This window comes from Ambystoma mexicanum, chromosome 5p (assembly GCF_040938575.1).
Source record: "Ambystoma mexicanum isolate Mex_15411 chromosome 5p, UKY_AmexF1_1, whole genome shotgun sequence".
In the NCBI taxonomy this organism is placed as follows: Eukaryota; Metazoa; Chordata; class Amphibia; order Caudata; family Ambystomatidae; genus Ambystoma; species Ambystoma mexicanum.
The window spans coordinates 839,039,311-839,051,506 of NC_090930.1; positions in this window are offsets into that span (position 1 = coordinate 839,039,311).

Genomic DNA, 12,196 nt, shown 5'->3' on the forward strand with positions numbered 1-12,196 from the left:
GGTTAAATGGTGAAACGGGATATGGACAATTTAAACGACTGAACACATCTTCCCAGGTTTAGTTGATATAGACATTTATTAAGGTTTTGCTCTGTATTTCTTGTGCTTAAATAATACTTTATGTCAATGCCTTCGAAGCAAACCACATTACATAATAAACGAGCCTTTCATAATAAAAGAACTATACACTATATACATCATCATAGAAATATGTTGAGCAGTACGAGTATGGCTTTAGTTTTATTCTCCCCACCCTGAATGCAAAGTCACAATAGTATCATGCAGATTAACGTGAGCCTAACAAATTCCCGTTGGGTTTTAAAGCCATAGTCATTATTTCATAAAGCATGGAACATTATGCACCCTTCTCAGTTCTGATCACTCTCTCCCATTCCCATTTCTAAAGGGACAAAAGTCCCTGCTAATAATACCCCCTCCCTCCCATCAATGTATAATGGCTCCCATTGTAATGCTGTGTGTCAGGACAATGAGGGCGCTGAGCAGAACACTGTGCTCAATACCCCCAATGTTCTGAATGCGGGACACCTTGCCCGTTCAGCACCCTTTTAAGGTTGCTGAACAGGAGAGCCGTCCCACTGCCAAATGTCCCGGTCATGCTCTAAAAGAGCCACTTGGGGGAGCAAACTACTCCCCCCGCACATCTGCTTGGTACGCCACTGGTGAGTGGGAGAATGGAAGATTTAGTGGATGATGCAGTTAGTGAGTGAATTGGTGGGAAAATGGGTTAGTTGGATGAGTGAGTGAGGTTGATAGCTTTGTAACTGAGTGGATGTATGGGGTGAGTAGTTACAGAGTTTTCTGATGAATGTCCTGGTGAGGTTGCTATGTTATTAGTCTTTCATACTGCAGTCATCACTACCATTACATAACTGACAATGTCAGGTGGGATTAGAAATACAGATAATCACCTGTCCTCCTCGTGCACACATGAAAACCCACGAAGGCATGCAGAGAAAAACACAAGCACAAAGGCATACCCAAATGACTAAGAGCAGCAGGTCAAGCTTTATTAACATATAACATGTACAGCATGCCGGCTGCTGTGCACGATTCCCACACACACTGAGCAGGTACAGCAATAGCAGTGCACACTTCACTCAGACACTAACAACCACACCAGCAGATAGCCCAAGCTCAAACACTACTCACTAGTAATGCTGGGGCTTGGGTACTAGCGCTCACCTGAGCCCAGGTGGTTGATGCTGGGATGGTTGATATCAGGAACGCCCATGCTAGGGTTCCTGAATATAGCCTACAAGGGACATGGGATGTCAGTGGGGGGGCAGGGGTCTTACTGCTGGAGCCCGGGTGGTGGGGGTGGCGGTAACTGTACAGTGGGCATGGGAATAAGAGTCGCACGAGAATCTGAGTACTAGTAAAAAAGAGGTCCGGATTTCAATTGTGGGAATCCTTGTTTGGTCCTCACAAGTACAGAATGAATTTATTTGCAGAGTTTTGTTCTGTTCTACTCGTAACTGCTGGACCCATATGCATGCAAGTACAAATAGCCAACCCCTGCCCTCCCTAGAGAAAAGTTAGACCACACCGCTTTCAAGTGTTGGCAATAAAAGGCCGTAGGATTTTATTGGTACAGACACAGTTCTGGAGAACAATAACAATAATCTCATATCACAATAATAATACTGTACTTTTGGGCCCCGGGTCCAGAGGTGATCCCCTCCTGGCCCGTGCCGCCTTCTTGTCCCACGACTTGTTGTGGTCACCGTGCAGTGTCCTGTTTGTCTCTTCCTTATTTTTTCTCCCTTCTTTTCTAGGGTGGGAGGGTTTTGCGGAAAAGAAAGAAAAGAGTGGAAGACGCTGAGTGAACAGCAAACCTCCTGACTGTTTCGGTCCCAGTTCAGGGTCCACAAACAGTTTGTGTTTTTCTGTGAGCTGGTCAGCTCTTTTTACAAGACTCAGGGGTAGCCCTGGGTCTTTGATGTGTGTCTGTGGGGTCTGAGGACCAGCCCCAGGCCAGCTGTAGCCGACTGTCTGGGCCCCCCAGGGGGTGGGCAGGTCATTGTGTACTCCTTTCCTGACTGGTGGTATCCTCTGGGTGCTTAGCACCTTGTTGTTTTGTGGAAGGGTGAGGTGTTTGTTCACACCTCACCCTTCCCTTGTTTTGTAGTGGGAGAGACTGCATGTCTCTGTGGTAAGTGGAGGAGAGTGACAGGCGTTGTGGGAAGGGGCTACCCCTCTCGTGGGGCTGCTGGATGGTACCAGCAGTTACCCTGCCTCGCTTTGGGAGGCCCTGCAGCATTGCCCATCACTTTCGGTCACTTCAGAGTGCAAGCAGAGACGACAGATGAAGGATAAAAAAAGACAGTGGGAGTTATAGTGTTGAGGAAAGCAGAGGAAAACCCTACAGTCCAACCTGCTGAAGGGGCGGCCCATATTATTCAAAAGCTCCTTTAAAGGGGTCGATCTTCAGCAGTTTTCTGAATAATAAGCGATCAGAGTTTACTCTCAGGCTAGGTTTGAGTGTGTTCCAGAGCCCAGGACCCCCAGAGATCTGCCTCCCCGCTTGAGGCATCCGTAGGACCCATTTTGGAGCGCGTCGGAACAGGGTGATTGGAGAGATCTGGTTGGAAAGAAGTGATGGGCTATTTTTTGAAGATATCCTGAACGTTTGCTTGAGTAGTCTTTGTGAATGAAACAAAGAGTTGTGCACTTTTTTTTTTACTCCACAGCCAGTCAATGGAGGGCTGTGAGGGCCGGCTTTATGTGATCCTTTTTCCTCAGGATTAAGCAAACTCTAGGAGTCTGCCTCTGGATCCTCTGTTCTCTGTCTGGGGTTTCTCTTTCTGGGAGGCTGGAGTAGATCACGTTGCAGGAGTCCACGCAGGCCATCACAGGGGCTCTGTCCAACTCCACTCCGGGATCAGTTTGAATGAATGGGGCGATTTTTAGAAGAATGCACAGTGAGCAATTCATGTTCTTCACCACCGCATTGCCTTTCCCAGAAGGAGGATGGCAGCTTTGTTTCTGTCTAGATAAAGACAACTATCTTTCATCCATTGGTAGAAGAGATATAGGTGGCATAACATGAAATTCTTTGGTCTTAAGCAAAATATCTTTTTTACTTAATCGAAATAAGAAAAGATCAATTTGGAAAGACCGCTCCGGGCACTCTTTTCCAATGGAACTGTCATGCCCCTGGATGCATGCGAGTGTGGGCGGAGGCTAACAAGCGCTGAGGGGCCTGAACAAGGAAGTCACGGGAGTCCCACGTGAGTGGTTTCTTTTGGGGGCGGCGGTGTGTGCATGTCTGTATGTCTGTGTGGGGAGGAGGGGGAATGTTTGTGACGGAAAAGGAGGGGGAGAGGTCAGGGAGCAGGTACATGTGACTGTGTTTGCATGTTTGTGTGTCTTTGTAAGTGTGTCTGTGGTGGGGAATTGCAGTGAATTCTTTGGGCAAGGATGAAGGACGAGGCGTGGCAGGGAAAGAAAGCGAGGAAGGGGGGTGACGCAACCACCCACCGCCACCCATCCCCCTTTTCTATGAAATCCCACAAGCACTCAGGAGAGGGTGGGGCCATGCGGGCTACTACATTCCCAGGGGGTTGGGAGGGTGAATCCTCCCCCGCCAGATATGTGATATTTCTTCAGTATTTTTAGTGTGCATCTTTCAAAATGTAGAAATATCACGAGGAACCAATTCTTTGACCCTCGGATATTTTTCAGGCAAAGGATTATTTGTGTACCATCTGCATATATAGAATTGGGTATTGTTGCAGATCTAGACCAGTGGGCACATGCATATATTTAATAGCAGGGGTAGAGCGATGGTCCCTGGAGTTCCCCATACAGAATCCTTTGCCAATAGGAACCAGTTGGCTTTAATTATCCATGAAGGAATGAATCCAACACATGGCTGTGTCTGTTACCCCACCCCATTCTCTGAGCCATTTGAGCAAGATTCTATGATGAACAGTACCGTAAATGGCTGATAGGTGCAGCACCAGAAGTTGCACGGCCTACTCGTCAAGTGTGGTGTGGTGTTCTTCCGCAATGTCTGCCAAGGTAGTCTCTGTACCAGTGCAACTTCTAAAACCTGACTGGCAGTCATCCAGAAGGAAGTCCAATTCCATATACTCTCAGAGTTGCCTTGCTTCTTAGAAATGCACAGAGTGTGTGTGTGTGTGTGTGTGTGTGTGATAATGGCATTGCAGAGGGAAGAATGTCATATGTTGTAAGAGTATACACGCACACAGCTGTGTGTTTTAGAGAACTAGCTACACAGGGAAGAGCGACTGTGTGTGTGTGTGTGTGTGTGTGTGTGTGTACTGTGTTCATGGTACTGCAGAGGGAAGAATTTCATAGGTTGTAAGAGTATAAATGCGCACATCTGTGTGTTTTAGAGAACTACCTACGCAGGGAAGAGAGAATGTGTGCGTGTGTGTGTGTGCTGTGTTGATGGTACTGCAGAGAGAAGAATTTCATAGATTGTAAGTGTAAACATGGTTGTAAGAGTATTCATGAACATAGCTGTGTGTTTTACAGAACTACCTACACAGGGAAGAGAGAATGCCTGTGTGTGTGTGTGTGTGTGTGTGTCTGTGTGTGTGTGTGTGTGTGTGTGGTGTGTGTGTGTGTGTGTGTGTGTGTGTGTGTGTGGTGTGGGGGGCAGGGTTCCAAAGCTATTTACCTTCCCGAATGATGTTTGCTCCTGCTATGATGTCATTGCTAAGGATTATAGAATTCATAATCAACTGCTCTGACATCCCAGCAAATGATACACACATCTTTCGTTTCGATTTCTCTGCCAGGTATATTATTTTCTGCTACTTTAGTTGCTGTGGTGTGAAGGGAGAAAGCACAATTCATTTCTGTGTTGCATATTTGTGATTCCGCTATACTCTCCTGCTATGCCGATCCAGGGGAGCAGCGGAAGGAGTGGAAATCGATGAAGGGCGGGCTGTACACTGCATACACATTATAGTTTGGTAGCTTTCAACCACAGGGTTTATTCCACCTGAGGGTTTGGAGTGGTATCATAGAAAACTCGATCTTTGCTCTCCTTGTCAATCAGATGCCACTCAAAACCCTTTGCAGGCATATATACCTGTAGTTCATATCTACCCATCTATAATTCTCCAGATTTAGAGATACATTTCACCTTGCAGTCACTGCAAAGAGCTTGTCTACTTTGTGGAGGGTGTCATGGTGGAAGTCTGATCTAGTGTAAATTGGCTGCCATGATCGCCTGATCAACCTAAGGGCTATTTATTTAAGTATGAAAGAGAGTGACTTAGGGAATGTTTTACAAAGGGTGGGGCCTGGTTTGTCGCTGAGAACGAGGTGGAGCGATTCCAGTCTGCTATAGGATGAAAGCTGTGCTTTGGTTTGCATCTCCCACCTTATTCAATGTATTCAGGTACTGTCACCCTATGCCCAGGTGCACCCATACAGTACTTCATGTAAAGATCTATAAGCACATGTGCAGAATGCATGTGCCAAGCAAAACCATTATATGTTAGATGCAGGCTCAGTGTGCTTTGGCAGCTGGTTGTAGAGTGCATTTAAAGGCCCCAAACAGAAGTCCCTTTCACCTGAACAGCAGCATTTAAACACTGCAAGCAAAAACGGCCCTGCTTTGCTTTCCCTGTCAGATGAGTGGCAAGCATTTAAACACTGCAAGCAAAAACGGCCTTGTTTTACTTTTATTTCACATGAGTGGCAAGAATGTCTACACTGCAACCAAAATTAGCCTTGCTTTGTTTTCCCTGTCACATGAACAGCAGCCCTTTAAACACTGCAACCAAAAACGGCCCAGCCTTTTCTTTTTGTTCATGTCAAATTAAAGAACCTTGTGGAAAGGGGCCTACCCATCATCATCTATGGAAAAGCAGCAATAAAAATTCACCCAAGAAGGAGAAATCAAAGAATCCTGTGAGATCCACGAGAGCTGTCTCCATACTGAAAGAAGGATTAAACCCTGATTATCGGCTTTGAAGGTTGTTGTTATGTTCCGTGAAGGCTTGCAGTTGGGCAGTTGCGACCTTATCCAGGATGTTTAATAGGAATTGGCTGTTGGTAATTGTCCTTAAATTACTAGGGTCCGTGAGATCAAGGTTCCGTTTCTTTAGGGATTGGGGTAATGGTTACTTTCTTAAATTCTGTGGGGACTTGGCAGTCTCTAAATGAAGCATTAACAAATAGAGTAAGGAAAAGAGCAAACAGGTCTTTATGCTCCAAAATAAGTTTGTGGGGCAAAAGATTGAAGTAATAGGAGGTCACATGCATGGACGAGAGCATTGTAATCCTGTCTACAAGTGAGATCTGAGAGAAAGAGAAACTAGGAGAGGACACACCTTTCACTGTCATATGGGTTGTTGCTTCAGTGGCTCTAGCTAGGCCCTGGGCTAGCAGTATTCTGTCCCTGGCACTGGAGATTTTCTCCTTAAAGGCTGCTGCTGTTTGAGAACAATCTAAGTCGGTGGCTGTAAAAGGGGATTCAGAAGCTTTGGGTTTTTCCAGGGATCTCAATGTATCCAAGAGTTTTCCAATCGAATTTGAAGACTGTTGAATTTGAGAGTTGAAAAAGTTTTTCTTCATGTCAACAATCAGGGATTTATAAGATTTATCCAATTGTTTCCTCTCAAACCGGGTGGAGTCAGAGGGGTGTTTTATCCAGAGGAGTTACAATGCCTGTTTTTTTCTTTTTCAGGTCCCCTTTCTCTGGTATAAACCAGTTTTGGTGCCTTGGATTGTCTCTGATTTTGTTTTGACGGGGGCAATGATATCAAGCATTTTGGTAAAAGTGTTGGTGAAAGTGGACACTAAGTGATCCACTTGATCAGTGGGGGAAGAATTGGACATGATGGACCCTAGACAGAGCTGGAGCTCAGAGGGATGCACCTTCTTAAAATTCCATCCAGTAACAGATTTCAGAGTGTTAATAGGCCTGGTCAATGGTACCAGGAGTTGCATGGTAAAACTGATAGTACAATGATCCGACCAAATGCAAGGGGTGGTAACAACATTGTTGGTTTAAAGTTTCCGTGTCACGATCCAATCAAGTGCATGTTGGTTTGCCATTGTTGGAGCTGAGTTAATGACTTTGTGGTCGCTGTTGAATAATGATTTGTAATTTATATAGCGCCTTTATCCAAAGCACTTTAAAGAGCACATATTTAAATACAATATCACCCAATTGAAATTGGTACTCATTTAGCGACCTCGGAAGGATGAAAGGCTGAGTTGGCCTTGCCAGGATTCGAACCTGCGACCTGCAGATCATGCTCAGAACGCAGCAGCACGAGCTCAACTCGCTTAGCTATTTTACCAAGCTGATTATAGAGCTGATTCTAAATTTACTGCTTCCTTGTCGCAGTGATCACCTCTCCAGTGATTAAAACCACCCAAAAATAAAGTTGCTGAATTTGGAATGATTAGACTTATCACGGTGGGGTGATAGATTAGAATTATATTAAAACAAACCTGGTGAGAGGGAGTCATTTTAAGATGTACAATTCCGCAGCCAATGCATTAAATAGCAGCTGGAAACAAGCCTAAGTTAGATTTGACAATAATGGCCACCCCAACCCCATGCCCCTCAATGCGATTGGTGTTGAAGAAAGTTTAACCTGGGGGGAGGCCAAGGAAATGGAGGGACTGCTTGTCTCTTGGGTCCAGGACTCCATGATACAAAGTATGTCAAGGTCGCTATTCAGAATAAAATCATGTAAATCCTGCACGTGTTTCAATAGTGGATGGGTATGAAGGAGGGCGATTTTGAGCAAGCTCTTCTTAACCTCTTCTCGCTGGGGTTTTGGAGGACAAGCGGGCTGGGCTGCGGTAGAAGAGGGAAACGGGGGAACAGAGTTAACGGGAAAGGGAGAATCCAAAAGAAGAGGAGAGCCTGCTAGGGCTTCTGCCATTACCAGAATATCCAGTGCCTCAGATGGAGATGTAAGACCAATCTCTTCACCTGTATTGAATGCGGCTGGAAAACCTCCCAAAAGTCGTTCCCCGTCCAGAATTACAGGATGGCTGTCAAGTTTGGTACTTCCCATAGAAGGCAGAGAATATTTACAAGTACTACAGGCACTGGCGTAACGGGGACCTCGCAGCCTCCGCGGTGCGGCGGGCCCCACGAAAATTTTGTTTTTTTTCTTTTTGATTTCATTTTGCATTCATAAAGAAATTATTTCTGTAACAGAAATAATGTTTTTATGAAGGCAGAGTTTCTACAAAAAGAAACATTCTTTTTGAAGTCTGAGGGATCCCCTCACCCATGCAATGGAAGACCCTAGGCTGGAGGCTTCCATGTCATGGGGTGGGGAAGCCCTATGACTTCAAAAAGAAACACTGGGCCTTATTATGAGTTTGCCGGTCCAGAAACAAAAGTAAGGGTAAGCTTGCCAGTACCGTTGTTTCCGGACCGGCAAACTACGAGTTCTGCGAGAGGGTGCCTTTCAGCCCGCCAAGTCTGACCTGGTGGGCAGAACGGCACCGGTGCGCAGAACTCAACGGATACACCGGCATTATTCATGAATGGTGCCGATGCATCCGGCCTCCCCATTCCCATTGAGTCCAATGGGACTCAAATGGGAATGGGGAGTAATATTTTCAGGCGCCCGAGAATGTGATATTACCGGGTCCGCTGGGGCTGTAATGCACCAGTAGTTTCCCATTCCCGGGCACCGGGAAATTCATGACTCTGGCGGCATCCGTGCCGGTATTTACCGGCACGGCTTCCGCCAGGGTCATAATGACCCCCAGTATCTTTTTGAAGTCACTCTGCATTCATAAAGAAATTATTTCCTTTATGGTTCAGTCCTTAAAGGAAATCGTTTCTTTATGAAGTCAACGTGACTTCAAAAAGAAACAATTTCTTTTTGAAGTAATAGAGCTCCCCTTGACCCCATGACGGGTGCGTGTGAGTGTATGGTGAAAGGATGCACACTTATATCTATTGTGGGTTCCTGGGTGTGTGTGGCTGTATGGTGAAAGGGTGCACACTTAAATGTATGGGTGGCTGCCTGGGTGTGCCTGCATGGTGAAAGGGTGCACACTTAAATCTATAGACGGCTGCCTGTGTGAGTGTATGGTAAAAGGGTGCACACTTAAATGTATGGGTGGGTGCCTGTATGGTGAAAGGGTGCACACTTAAATGTACGGGTGGCTGCCTGGGTGAGTGTATGGTAAAAGGGTGCACACTTAAATGTATGGGTGGGTGCCTGGGTGTGTGTGCCTGTATGGTGAAAGAGTGCACATTTAAATGTATGTATGGCTGGGTGTGCATGTGTGTACATGGTGAATGGTGTGTGTGCTTGTGTTCAGTGGTGCAACAAAACCTACATTTCGGGGGGCTAACCTTTCAAATGTTGGAAGAGGCGCTAACTTCATGGGTAGTGGGGGAGGGGGCAAACCTAGTTGTGTTCAGACATCCAATTTCTTTACACATTTCAATGAGACTATTCTAGTGCAGCTTCAGTGTTACAAGCAGTTAACTCTCCCCTTTATGGTTTAGGCAAGTACTAAACCCATATCAAGATTTCAATTGACTAAAAAATGCGGCATTTGAATGCAGGTAATAACAGTGAAATGCTTTATGTTAGTAATTGCTGGGCTCTTATTAACAGCAAAACCCAGGTGCCGTTTAACATTGTTGTCCTGTTCTGTCCGGCAACTGCTCTGAAGGTCAGCCAGTTTGAGTCAACATAGCCCAACATTCCGTGGGGGGGAGGAGTGCTGAATCCAAGACAACTCACTGGTGTTGCACCACTACTTGTGTTTAATGCCTTGATTACTTATTGGTAATCTTCATTACTCATAGCCCTATTCTTCCCTGTCCCAATACTTGTGTATGAGGCACTGTGCCTCAAACACAAGTACTGGGATGAGGTTGAGGTACATGGAGGTAATGCCTGACTTAGCTACCTGTAATCCTCATTACTCCTAGTCTCACTCTTCCTCATCCCAGTACTTACCTATGAGTGAAGGAGCCTCATAGGTAAGCTCTGGAACAAGGAAGAGGGACGTGGAGGTAATTCTGGACCAAGGAGCTGATTTTGGAGATTGGGGTAGGATGGAGAGGGGATGTTTGTGGGGGGTCGGGACAGTAACAAATCATAATGGTTGTCCATGCCCAGTCTAAGCAGGCATGATATGTGGTATTAGTGGCTAGAGAGGCATTTTGGTGCAGCCAGTCTAGTCATTCCTCAGTTTGATAAGACTTTTTTTTTTATAAATGAGCATTTCTGATAGAGCAGTCCTGCTAAGTGTAATTACCTGGCTAGACTGGCATTTCGGTGTTTCCAGAGTAGTCATTTCTTACCGGGGCATTGTATATCTTTCTGGGCATCTTTGATAAAATGATATGATATAAGTCATTTATCACGCGCCTGTACACAAGTGTTTCTAGGCGTGACAAGACACGGGAGGGAAGCTAGAGGGAGGACAAGACAAATGATTTTACTAGACCATGTGTCATTCAGATCGTGCAGGTGTGAGAACGAGAAGTGCAAGGGAAAGGGAGGGGGGAAGTGCAAGGGAGAGGGGAGGGAAAAACAGGGTAGCAATTCTCTGAGTAAGTGCAGCCAGAGCAGTGCAGCTCTGGGTAGTGCAAGAAGAACAAGGGACTATAGGGTTACAGTTACAGCCCCTAAGTGCGTGGTAGGCCCAGAGGCAGTGCAGGGGTGACTGATCAAGAAAGAGTCTGGACATATTGAGACTCTGAGGGTAGCCAAGCGACCACTCGGTACAGCAGACAGGTAGGTCAGGTAGGCCAGAAAGGGATGGAGAGAGAGAAAGCAGAGGAGAAGTCGAAGGTTTTGAGCTGCTTCCAGATCTTCGGGTGGTCCAGTTCAAGTTTGAGAGGGGCATGGAGGACATTCCAGAGGGAGGCACCTGCACAGGAGATGAATCTACCCCCACCCCGACTTTCTGCCTGGGGAAGTGTCTAACCCTTAGAGAATTGGAGGTAGCTGAGCAAAGGGCTTGAGAAGGAAGGTATTTTGGAAGAGAGAGATAGATGTAGTCTGGGCCCGGGCCCAGAAAGCTTTGTGGACAATGCAAAGGGTCTTGAACGTGATCCTTGCAGCAACCGGGAGCCAGTGGAGAGATTTCAGGGCTGGAGAGATATGATCTCTGGGCTTGTGGCCAAGGATAAGTCTCACAGTCCTGTTCTGGATTAGTTGCAGAGGGGAGAGAGTAGAGGAAGGCTGGTTGAGAAAGAGGAAGTTGCAGCAGTCCAGCCTAGAGAGAACCAGGGCTGTGGAGACAGGAAGCGTCTGAGGGAAAGTGAGAAAGGGAAGAGTCCCTTTGAGGAGGAGCAGCTGGTAGTGGGACTTCTTGGAGATGTCCGAGATGTGAGGAGAGGAAGAGATAGTGGAGTCAAAGATGACAACCAAGTTGTTTGCCTTGCAGGAAGGCAAAAGAAGAGGGCCCAAGGTGGACAGAGAGAGTGCGAGAGGGAAAGCAGTGGCAGGGGTCCCAATGAGAAGGATCTCCATCTTAGTAGCATTAAGGGACAGATCGGTGGATGTGGACCAATCCCGAATTACGGATAGACAGGAATAAGAGAGAGAGGACTCTGAGGGGAGCCTGAAGGAAAGGTGGGTGTCATTTGCATAAGAGGAGAAGGTAGAGATCAGGTGGGCCAAAGGGGCCAAGAAGAGGTTGCAAAACTAAGTTGAGAGTATGGAGCCCTGGGGAACGCCACAGGTATAGAGAGATGTGGCGGAGAGAAAGGGACCATGGTGCACCTGGGAGGGGCAGTCCAAGAGAAAGGAGGTCAGCCACTCAACGGCCTGATCCGTGATGCCCCGGTTCTCATGGAGTCGATTAATCAGGATGGTGTGGTTGACCGTGTCGAAAGCAGAGGAAATATCAAGGAGGATGAGGACAGAAGGAATGCTGTAATCAAGGTTAGAGAGCAGATCTTCACAGTTTCCATGCCTCTGGCAGCTCTGAAGCCAGACTGATGGTCATGGAGACAACCAACAGATTCAGTGTGGCGAGTAAGCTGGAAGATGGGCAGTTTTTTTCCAACAGTTTTCCCAGGGAAGGGGTGATGGATATTGGGCGATAGTTTTCCAGGCAGGCAGGAAAGGCAGGCGGCTTCTTTAGGAGTGGGTGCATAAGGGAGTGCTTAAGGGGAGAGGGGAACATTCCAGTTGTGAAAGAGTGATCACACAAATCAGCCAAGGCTGGAGCGAGGGTGTCA